This window comes from Entelurus aequoreus, linkage group LG16 (genome assembly GCF_033978785.1).
Source record: "Entelurus aequoreus isolate RoL-2023_Sb linkage group LG16, RoL_Eaeq_v1.1, whole genome shotgun sequence".
NCBI lineage: Eukaryota > Metazoa > Chordata > Actinopteri > Syngnathiformes > Syngnathidae > Entelurus > Entelurus aequoreus.
In genome coordinates, this window is record NC_084746.1 from 25,309,052 (window position 1) to 25,321,541 (window position 12,490).

Below are 12,490 nucleotides of genomic sequence, written 5' to 3' on the forward strand. Positions count from 1 at the left end.
TAATATATATATATATATATATATATATATATATATATATATATATATATATATATATATATATATATATATATATATATATATATACATACATGCATACATACACATGTATATGTGTATATATATATATATATATATATATATATATATATATATATATATATATATACATATATATATATATATATATATATATATATATATATATATATATATATATATATATATATATATATATATATATATATATATATATATATATATATATATATATATACAGTATATATGAGTGTATTGTTAAATATACATTATATCATATTATACGAGTATATTATGAGTGTTACCCGCAGTGTTGAGCGAGGTGCGTAAGTCCAAGAGGGGAAAGGCAGGTTCGGAGGTCCGTGAGCATGCGTGAGATCAAGGACAGGAGCGAGGCGTCAAAAGTCTGTGTCAAGGCGGGAGGTCAAGATCCAAAAGGGGCAGCCAGGGAACCAGAGGGGATACGTGGAGACGAGACACACTGCTCGTAACGCGGGAACGGAGGAAAGGCTGTGTACGGGAACAGGTCGCTACGTTCTGGCTTGGAACGCAGGTCTGCACTGGCTTTAAAAGCCCAGGGAGCTCATCATCGACAGGTGTGCAGATTGCAGATTGATTGCAGCTGCCTGCTGCAGCCGGAGTGGCGCACGCAGGTGCGCTCTTGGAGGTGTGCCCAGTGCAGCACATAGATGAATGCGCATAGAGGTGCGCCTGGGCCGTGACAGTATTGTCAGTACCAGCCCTTCTGTTTAACAGATTATATTAGGGCCACGTCTCCGCATGAATTTAGAGATGGAATCTCTGCTTGTCAAAGACGGCGCCATTAGACGACAATTCTGTGTGACCGGTTTGGTATTTATTTTTCATCGCGTCGTCAGTATTTTGTTGTATTTCAACACTGTCTCTGTACTGTTCTTCATACCGCCGTGTCTTCATGTGGTAAAAAAAAAGAATGGACTTGTTCCAGTCGCTACAGCAACGACTCTTCTCTAGCGATATGTTTTTCTGAAATGCCTACCATTGTTTGGTCGGTGTCTGACTTTTTTATTCTCAACAAAAAAGTTCCTATTTACTCTTTTTGTGGAGCATGGCTCAAATTATAGAGCGGTCGTCCAGAAACTTGATGGTTCCTTTTATGAATCCAGCTTCTACCATCCTAGTCACTGGCGTTGTTTTCAAAAGCGAGACACTTTATCCACTTAGACTCTCAGTGCCACCCGGCTCTTACTAAACCCACATATTAAAGCTCATCCTTGTTTCCAACATACACACGCCTCTCTGGGTTTACCATCGACACGCTTTGACCAGGTTTTGAAAAGTTAGCCAGCTAAAATTGGTAAAATTTACATTTAAGTATTTATGTATTTATGTATTTGCATATTTGCTTTCGCCACAACATCAGCACGTTCACAGGATGTAGAAAATTAGACTTATACTTCCTTTTATCGTCATTCAAATTTGAACTTTACAGTGCAGATAAGAACAACATTTCGTTGCAGTAGCTCGTTGGAATGCAGGATAAAAGAGCAATAATGTGCAGATATAGATAAATAGATTACTGTACAGATAGATATATTGTTACAGAACCTGGAGGTTCTGCTACGGAGGCTGCGGAACCAGTGAAAACAGTCCTTGGTGGGGGTGGGATTCTCTGAGCCCTGGTCAGGCAGCGGCTTTCTGCGATTTCCTGGATAGGAGGAAGAGGAGTCCTTAATTAATAAAGGGGATCTGATTTTTTTATTTATTTTGCCTATTATTCACAATCCTTATGTAAGACAGGAACACATATCTTTTTCTTGTTTTATAAATAATAAAAATAACGCCCCCTGCCGTGACTCGTTCAGAAGTTGCACAGTCCATCGTCCCAAAGGTATTTTCCTGTAGTTTATAGGTAAAATGTCCATTAAAAGTAAACTGATTATTCTAAAAGGGGAGAACTATAACCTTAGAGGAACATCTAATTCAACCCTTGTGTGGTGTTCGGGTCTGTGGGACCCGTTTTCGATTTTTATTAAAAGAAAAATTATACAATTAATTAATTTTTCAAACTGAGACTCCCTGGCTTTGGCTCATTTTCTGTGAAGAACATAAATCAGAATACATATTTAATGAACACACACCATACCCCCCCCCCTTACACATTTCTATTACATATAAGATGTCCGGGGTCCACTGGACCCGGGGCTAATAGAAGTGTGGAGATTGATGTTCTGTGTACCACACACACACACACACACACACACACACACACACACACACACACACACACACACACACACACACACACACACACACACACACACACACACACACACACACACACACACACACACACACACAAATACATACACGCACACACAGCAGGCCTAGACAGGAGGAGGACAGAGTGTAGGTACACAGAACATCAGAGGGTCAAATGTGCGACAAAATGAGAGCAGACAGTGTTGAAAAACAATGTTGCAACCTTGTGTGGGAACCGCAGGTGCAGAAACACAAAATAAGAATCCCTGTGGGATGCAGAAACTGGCAGAGAAATTTCCATGCAACGTTCATATTGTTGTTACTCAGCCAGTGTTTGTGGGTCTTAGACTAGACTTAGACTTACTTTTTATTGTCGTTCAAATTTGAACTTTACAGTACAGATAAGAACGAAATTTTGTTGCATTAGCTGGTTGGCAGTGCAGGATAAAAAAGCAATAATGTGCAGATATAAATAAATAGATTACTGTAAAGATAAATATATTGCACTTTTGCATATGCGTCCATGTTTATGGATGTATGTTATATTGTCTTTATATTCCAGCGAGTTCATCCATTTTTGGGGGAATTGAGGGGAATATTATGATGCGTTCAAGAGTCTTACAGCCTGAGGGAAGAAGCTGTTACAGAACCTGGAGGTTCTGCTACAGAGGCTGCGGACCTCTTTCTAGAGTCCAGCAGTGAAAACAGTCCTTGGTGGGGTTGGGAGTAGTCTCTGCAGATTTTCTGAGCCCTGGTCAGGCAGCGGCTTTTTGCGATCTCCTGGATAGAAGGAAGAGGAGTCCTGATGATCTTTTCCGCCGTCCTCACCACTCTCTGGAGAGACTTCCAGTCTGAGGCATTGCAGGCTCCAGTCCAGACAGAGATGCTGTTGGTCAGCAGGCTCTCTATAGTGCCTCTGTAGAATGTGCTGAGAATGGGGGGAGGGAGCTGTGCTCTTTTCATCCGACGCAAAAAGTGCATGCGCTGCTGAGCCCTTTTTACAAGAGCTCCGGTGTGTAGGGACCAGGTCATATTGTCAGTCATCTGCACCCCCAGGAACTTGGTGCTGCTTACCATCTCCACCGCTGTGCCGTTGATGAAGAGTGGAGCGTGGCTGGACTGGTGCTTCCTGAAGTCGACGATTATCTCCTTGGTCTTCTTGACATTCAGGACCAGGTTGTTGGTTCTGCACCAGTCAACCAGATGTTTCACCTCCTCCCTGTAGTCCATGTCGTTGTTGTCACAGATGAGGCCCACTACTGTCGTGTACTTCACAATGTGGTTAGTAGTGGACCTAGCGCAGCAGTCATGGGTCATCAACGTGAACAGCAGCGGACTCAGGACGCAGCCCTGGGGGGAGCCGGTGCTCAGGGAGATGGCACTGGAGGTGTTGTTGCCCACTCTCACAGACTGGGGTCTGTCTGTGAGGAAGTCAAGCAGCCAGTTGCATAGAGGGGTACTTAATCAAAGGGTGGCCAGTTTTCTCACCAAGTGCTGCGGGATGATGGCGTTGAATGCTGAGCTGAAGTCCAGAAACAACATCCGCACGTGTGTGTCCTTTCCTTCCAGATGTTCTAAGCTCAGGTGGAGTGCAGAGGAGATGGCGTCCTCTGTGGAGCGGTTTGGGCGATAAGCAAACTGGTATGGGTCGAATGTGGGGGGAAGTCTGGAGACAATGTATTCCTTTACCAGCCTCTCGAAGCACTTCATTACAGATGTTTTTTGGGATAAGTCAGTATTTTAACATAAAAGTGTTTGATTGTGAGGCATTAAAAGCCACAAAATGCAACAGGTCCATCAGACCCACAAACACTGGCTGAGTAACAACAATATGAACACCACACAAGGGTTAAAACATTTGTATGCTCGTACAACACTTAAAAGCCATCAGTGTGTGAATGGGTGAATGTGGAAATAGTGTCAAAGCGCTTTGGAGTTCCTTAAAAAAGGTAGAAAAGCGCTATACAAGTATAACCCATTTACCATTTACCATTTAAAACCTTTAGTATATCCATCCATCCATCCATTTACTACCGCATATCCCTTTCGGGGTCGCAGGGGTTGCTGGAGCCTATCTCAGCTACAATCGGGCGGAAGGCGGGGTACACCCTGGACAAGTCGTCACCTCATCGCAGGCTCACTTTAGTATATCAGTATGTGGAAATAAATTATGTAATGGATTAAGCAAATAAATCAAACAAAACACAAATATGATTCAGTTTAAGAGATTGTTCAAACTACAAGCGTTCACAAAGTACAAAGAACAATAATTATGATTAACATCTTGAAACCTTTTTTTTCCTTTTTTTTTGTATTGAGACAAAGATTATTTATGTATTTACTATTTGTTTGCTTACTATGGTATATTATTTATTTATTTGTTCACTATTCTGTTACAGAGAACAAGGAAACTGGATAAAATTGCTATGGTATGAAAAGGGGTAGGATTAAATAAGCTATGCTTCCTCCTACTCCTTATCGGACGTGCTGTAATGAAACAACTGGAATTATGCGATGCACTACATTGTATCGTATACATGTTCGAAATAAACTGAACTGAACTGAAATGATTAGTTCCAGTGCAGACAAAGATGTCGATGTTGTGATTGTCATCTGTCGTCACTCTTCACAAGAATGAAATACACTATCTAGTCAACGACAACTGCAGTTGCTCCTTCCGTAGACACTGCCTCTTGGTGATTTGGAAGGGAATTACAAGTCTGGCGCCACCCCCCACAGAAGAACTATAAATCAAACAAAACACCATCAGAGGGGACCCGCAAGCTACGTGATGCGAGAGTATGCACCAGGTTTGAGCCAAGTTTGCTGCCCGTGTGTGTTAAAGTTGAGACGGCTGAGGGGAGTCGTTTATGAAACAAGCTCAGCTTCCTCATTAACATAACATGGTGTCACTGAAAGGGACAAGCGGTAGAAAATGGATGGATGGATCAATGATTTATTTATTTAGATAAATCATATATATACACTACCATTCAAAAGTTTGGGGTCACCCAAACAATTTTGTGGAATAGCCTTCATTTCTAAGAACAAGAATAGACTGTCGAGTTTCAGATGAAAGTTCTCTTTTTCTGGCCATTTTGAGCGTTTAATTGACCCCACAAATGTGATGCTCCAGAAACTCAATCTGCTCAAAGGAAGGTCAGTTTTGCAGCTTCTGTAACGAGCTAAACTGTTTTCAGATGTGTGAACATGATTGCACAAGGGTTTTCTAATCATCAATTAGCCTTCTGAGCCAATGAGCAAACACATTGTACCATTAGAACACTGGAGTGATAGTTGCTGGATAGTTGCTCTATATACCTATGTAGATATTGCACCAAAAACCAGACATTTGCAGCTAGAATAGTCATTTACCACATTTGTAATGTATAGAGTGTATTTCTTTAAAGTTAAGACTAGTTTAAAGTTATCTTCATTGAAAAGTACAGTGCTTTTCCTTCAAAAATAAGGACATTTCAATGTGACCCCAAACTTTTGAACGGTAGTGTATATATATATGATTTATGTAAATACATACACACACACACACACATATATATATATATATATATATATATATATATATATATATATATATATATATATATATATATATATATATATATATATATATATATATATATATATATCATTTATGTAAATAAATAAATCATTGATCCATCCATCCATTTTCTACCGCTTGTCCCTTTCAGGGTCGCGGGGGGTGCTGGAGCCTATCTCAGCTGCATGCGGGCGGAAGGCGGGGTACACCCTGGACAAGTCGCCGCCTCATCGCAGTAAATCATTGATATACACTGTGGTCCTGTTATTGATATACATCATCTCAAATATCAAAAGTGTTGATATTTGCATTTGCAAATCGATATTAGGGCATTAAGATCTAGTATCGGCAGTATTGATATTACAGCATCAATCTGCACATCACTAATTAAATGCCATAAGAGATGAGGAAGAGGAATATTCCCAGCAAGTAGTGCTCGCTACCAGCAATCAAGCAAATTATTGATGTGTTTAGTTTACACTCGCTGTGCTTTTGCAGAGGCCAGATTCATTTGTCTCTTCTGTTGCTCAGTGGTCACCGGTCCCGCCTGCTGACACCTGCATGTTTCTGTCTGTCTGGAAAAACACGAGCGATTTCGTGACAAAATGTTAATGGCAAATCAATCTGTTGGGTACAAATTGTATCATCGTATTTTTCGGACTGTAAGTCGCTCCGGAGTATAAGTCGCACCGGCCGAAAATGCATAATAAAGAAGGAAAAAAACATATAGAAGTCGCATTGGAGTATAAGTCGCATTTTTGGGGGAAATGTATTTGATAAAACCCAACACCAAGAATAGACATTTAAAAGGCAATTTCAAATAAATAAAGAATAGTGAACAACAGGCTGAATAAGTGTACGTTATATGACGCATGAATAACCAAGTGAGAAGGTGCTTGGTATATTAACGTAACATATTATGGTAAGAGTCATTCAAATAACTATAACATATAGAACATGCTATACGTTTACCAAACAATCTGTCACTTCTAATCGCTAAATCCCATGAAATCTTATACGTCTAGTCTCTTACGTGAATGAGCTAAATAATATTATTTGATATTTTACGGTAATGTGTTAATAATTTCACACATAAGTCGCTCCTGAGTATGAATCGCACCCCCGGCCAAACTATGAAAAAAACTGCGACTTATAGTCCGAAAAATACGATAATTATTTTCGTCGACAACATCAACAAATGGTTGCGCCGTACTGGCTCCTGCGATTTTAAACACGAGTTGTTGTTCAGATTGTATCATATTTCATGGGGAAAATGAGTTGTGTCCCTAGGATTCATGGAGAGTGAGTTTACTGCATCCTTTCACATTTGAATGCGTAAGGGACACAGGATGCATACCGAGCAACAGCACTGGTTTGGGGGCAAAAAGCAGCATTTAATGTACCGTGTTTTCTGGACCATAGGGTGCACCGGATTATAAGGTGCACTGCCGATGAGCGGGTCTATTCAGGTCTATTTTCATACAAAAGGCGTACCGGATTGTAAGGCGCATAAAAGGGGTCATGTTATTTTTTATTTTTTTATGAATGGAAAACATAACACGTAATGGTGGTTCTTTGGTCAAAATGTTGCATAGACTATGTTTTAAAGATCATCTTCACGTAGCTTTCTGAGCGTCTCTTCAGGATGCGCCGTTTTGTGGGCGGTCTTATTTACGTAGCTCACCTTCGGCAGCGTCTTCTCCCCGTCATTTTTGTTGTAGCGGTGTAGCGTGCAAGGACGGGAGTTGAAGACGTGTCAAAAGATGGAGCTAACTTTTTGAATGACATTAAGACTTTACTTAAATCAATAACAGAGCAGCATCTCCTCATCCGTGGCTCACTAGTTCAACAACGCCGGAAATGTGTCCCGTGAAAAACCATCCGACCGCAATCCTCTAATAACTAAAGTTCCGTGGGTGAATAATGTAAACCCACGGATGTTTTTAGTGCTTTGATAGCTAGTCTACTGACAGATATAAGTAAGAACTTTACGCTAATTTATATTAGAAATTTCAACAGCGGAAGATGAACACCACATAAGAAGGTAGAGAAAAAGAAGAAGCTTATGACTACGGTGACGACACAGACTACAATGGCGGACGCGCGCACATTTTCAGGACTTATGCAGATCCCAAATACACATGCGCAGGTACCAGAAGGTAAGAAACAGGGCTGGCCCGTGGCATAGGCCGTATAGGCAAATGCTAAGGGCGCTGTCCATCAGGGGGCGCCACGCCAGTGCCACAAATGTTGGAGAAAAAAAAATAAATAAAAAAAAAGTTGGTACTATTATTTCTAAATACAAAAAATAATCCCACGTTAATTAAAATGCAAAGTAAAGCCTATTTAATAGAAATATTATTTGTTACAACATTACCCCCCCCACCCCACACCCCCCCCCCCCCCACCCCGCACGGTGCGCCCCCTCCGTATCATGACTCTTTTTGGACGTCACCATATCAAAAAATTAACACAAGATGTCAAAACAGCCAAAACTGTCATGTGCCCAGGGAAGAAAAAAGAGAAAAGAAGAGGAGAAACGAGAAAAAGACAGAGGTAGCAGGTAGGTAACGTTAGCCTACATGAAATTATTTGTCTGTTACAGAATGTGATAGTAACCTGGCTTTTTAGCATTAAGCGAATGTTACATGACTCGGCAATTGCTAATCAATAAATAGCTAGTTCTGTTTTAACGTCGGGTTAATTTTGTGGAGGGGGCTAAATTGTTATGGAAAATAATAATGTAACGTTAGGTAATTACAGTACTCCCACCTTACATTCCTCAGGGACATTTGTATTAGATCTTTTAAGCAGGTGTTTTTTGTTTACATTGTTATTGCCTTCTGGTTAGCTAATGTTTGCCCTGCAGGTAATAGTCACTTTTCCACCCCTTTATATATTAGGTATAGTTTTAAGCCTAGTTGTTAAAGTGCACATCATTAATGTTAATTAAGCAATATCACATGAGAGGGAATACTGTTTTTTAATTTGAGCACTGCTGTGATTCGGTTAAAGATAATCATAACATAACATTCTCATATAATATGTTAATTTGCTTTCTTTAAGTAAAAAAAGAGGTCAAAGACAAAGCTTTTCGGTTTCTTGTGAGTATATACACTTCACTGCCGATGAGGGGGGGCGCCACCTAAAATCTTGCCTAGGGCGCCAGATTGGTTAGGGCCAGGCCTGGTAAGAAAAGTTGGTTCTGCATAATATTGCGGAACAAAACGCCAGATAATATGTCTGCTAATACATGCCATTTTGCGGTTCTTATACACGCACCATAATAATACTTGTATGTTTAATGCGTCGGCAATCCATCAAGCGGTGCAGCTTCACAGCTTACCAAAGTCGTACTAAAAACATTTTGACGGATTTTTGAGCACCGTGTGTAATGTTCTATATTCTCAATGGAACATTTAAAGTTTTGGTGTTGTTTACTGGCGTCATCTTGCCGTTTTCACGTATCTCTTATGTATGACTGCCATCTACTGGTCACACTTATCCTTACACCATGTACCAAATAAAATTACTTCGAGGTCGGTAAGCACAACCAGAATTATTCCGTACATTAGGCGCACCGGGTCATTAGGCGCACTGTCGATTTTTGAGAAAATGAAAGGAGTTTAAGTGCGCCTTATAGTCTGAAAAATACGGTAGGTTGTACATTAATGTTAATACATGAAATAATAAATGTTGCGTAAACTCTTTGACATTGTTAAAAATCTGCCAGGACTGGCACAAACACTAATCTGGGCCAGATTTAGATGTGTAAACACAGGCTCTGTGTGAGACATCATGGTTTGTGCGCATGCGCGTCAATTCATGGACGCATTTCGTTCATATTAGACATCATGGCTGCGACGATTAATCAATTAATTTGATTAGAAACAATCTTTGATTTGCATTATTTTGCTTCATTTAATCGTTTAATAATTAGAACTTATAAAAATGGATAAAATCTGGATATGTAGTGCCCGCAAACTTTAAATACGCAAATATATAAATTCCGCCAGGCTTCTGCAATCGAGCGCATATGAGACGTGACGCATCACATGACCGGTCTGTTGTGTGGCAGCTGTGATCTGTGTAGCAGCAAACAAACTTAGTTTTTGTTTTTATCAATGCACCCATGTTAAAAGTGCAACGTGGATGATGTGCATTTATTATTAAAAATAAAAAAAAATCAGGGTTTGTCATGATCTGGCTCCGTTGCAGTGCTAAGTTTTTGGATGACAGGGTGTTGCCACCCACGGGCACAACTGATGCTCATCTCCTCCTGACTACTTAAGCTCTCCAGTCCCTTCACACGGCTCCAGTACATTTCCCAATGATTCCCTCTTCCTGTCGTGTACATCTCCTCTTCTTTAGCTCTACTCACTCTCCTGTGACTCAGGCCCAGCGTTGCTGTGTAGTGTTAACTGTTACCTTTCACACCTTTGTTTTCTCACACCATAAGTGTGCAACCTTAGTTATTTTTTTGCTCACTTTTGAGTTCTCTTTTTGTTCTTATTCTTAAATAGTATTTGCTCTACCGTCGTGACAGGATTATTTATGGTTGTCAGAAAAATCAATGTTAATTTCAACCATTTTCCTCAAAACACACATTGAGGCTTTGAAATGTTTTATTATCATAGTTAGTGTTTTACTGAATTTATCGAATAAGGTAATCGATAGAGTATTCAAAAACTAAAATGATGGCGAGCTGCAGCTCTACTAGACATACAAAGAAGCCACATATTTTTTTAGTAATGTGAAAGACTACATAAAAACATCGGATTTAACAAGAAACCAAAACCAAATTGGGCATTATACCCTACAGTGTGAATGTAGCCTAATAGTACTGAATTTGGTACCCTTCCCTAGCACTCCCTTTAACTGTGTAAACCAGTGCATATTAGAAATGTAGAACTGTTTCATATTTTTAAAAAAAAAAAAATTGTATCCTGTAAAGCGTCTTTGAGTGCCCTGAAAAGCGCTATACTAAATAAAATTTATTATTATTATCATTATAGATGTGTCAGACACAAAGCCAGCCCAATGCATAAGCAAACTGACCACTTGCTTTGGGCAACCGCAGCCAGTAGGGAGCCCCCAAGAGTACATGTACAAGTATATTTACATTGTTTTATTACTAGTTTGGGGGTGTTTTCAGTGCGGCCCCCTAGACATCACAAGTTCAACAAGATTGGTGTGTTTTTGCCTAAATTTATTCCGCTGCAAATGTATTTGGTATGATGTATCCATCTCAGTGGCCCAGTGGTTAGAGTGTCCGCCCTGAGATCGGTAGGTTGGAGTTCAAATCCCAGCCGAGTCATACCAAAGACTATAAAAATGGGACCCATAACCTCCCTGCTTGGCACTCAGCAACATAGAGTTGGAGTTGGGGGTTAAATCACCAAAATGATTCCCGGGCGCGGCACCGCTGCTGCCCACTGCTCCCCAAGGGGATGGGTCAAATGCAGAGGACAAATTTCACCACATCTAGTGTGTGTGTGACAATCATTGGTACTTTAATCTTTAATCTTTAATGTTGGACAGATTTGACACACATAACACACACCCCGCTCATCTAACTTTGTGGACATTATAAAACACGTACAGTACAGGCCAAAGGTTTGGACACACCTTCTCATTCAATGCGTTTTCTTTATTTTCATGACTATTTACATTTTAGATTGTCACTGAAGGCATCAAAACATTAACACATGTGGAGTTATGTACTTAACAAAAAAAGGTGAAATAATTAAAAATGTGTTTTATGTTCTCGTTCAGGGGTGTCCATCCATCCATCCATTTTCTACCGCTTATTCCCTTCGGGGTAGCAGGGGGCGCAAGATGTTCATCATAATTATTGTTCTGTGTACTTTGTGAACACTTGTAGTTTGAACAGTCTCTTAAACTGAATCATATTGGTGCTTTGTTTGATTTCTTTGCTTAATCCGTTAAATGGTAAATGGGTTATACTTGTATAGCGCTTTTCTACCTTCAAGGTACTCAAAGCGCTTTGGCACTATTTCCACATTCACCCATTCACACACTGATGGCGGGAGCTGCCATGCAAGGCGCTAACCATGACCCATCAGGAGCAAGGGTGAAGTGTCTTGCTCAAGGACACAACAGACGTGACGAGGTTGGTAGAAGGTGGGGATCGAAACAGTAACCCTCAGGTTGCTGGCACAGCCACTTACCCAACCGCGCCACGCCGTTCCATAATTTAATTCCACATACTGATATGCTAAAGGTTTTAAGTGTTGTACGAGCATACACATGTTTTAAATTCCATTTTCCTCCAAGGTTATATTTCTCCTCCTTTGTTGAGAAGAATTGTTGTACATTCTTGGGTAGCAGGTTATAGTTTGCTTTGTGCATACTTTTCATCATCATCATCATCATCATCATCATCATCATCATCATCATCAGCCGTTGTCAGTCCACTGCTGGACGAAAGCCTCAGCATGTTTCTGCCATAGTGAACGATCTCTAGCTGCTCCCTGCCACTGCACTGTGACAACAAGTTATGGTAAATTCCATGGTACCTCATGGACCTGTGACTGTTAATGGAAATGAAATTGATGAAGTTAATGAATATATCTATCTGGGGCAGAGATTTAGCCTGAAAGAAAAGAGTCAAGAACAGGAGATAGG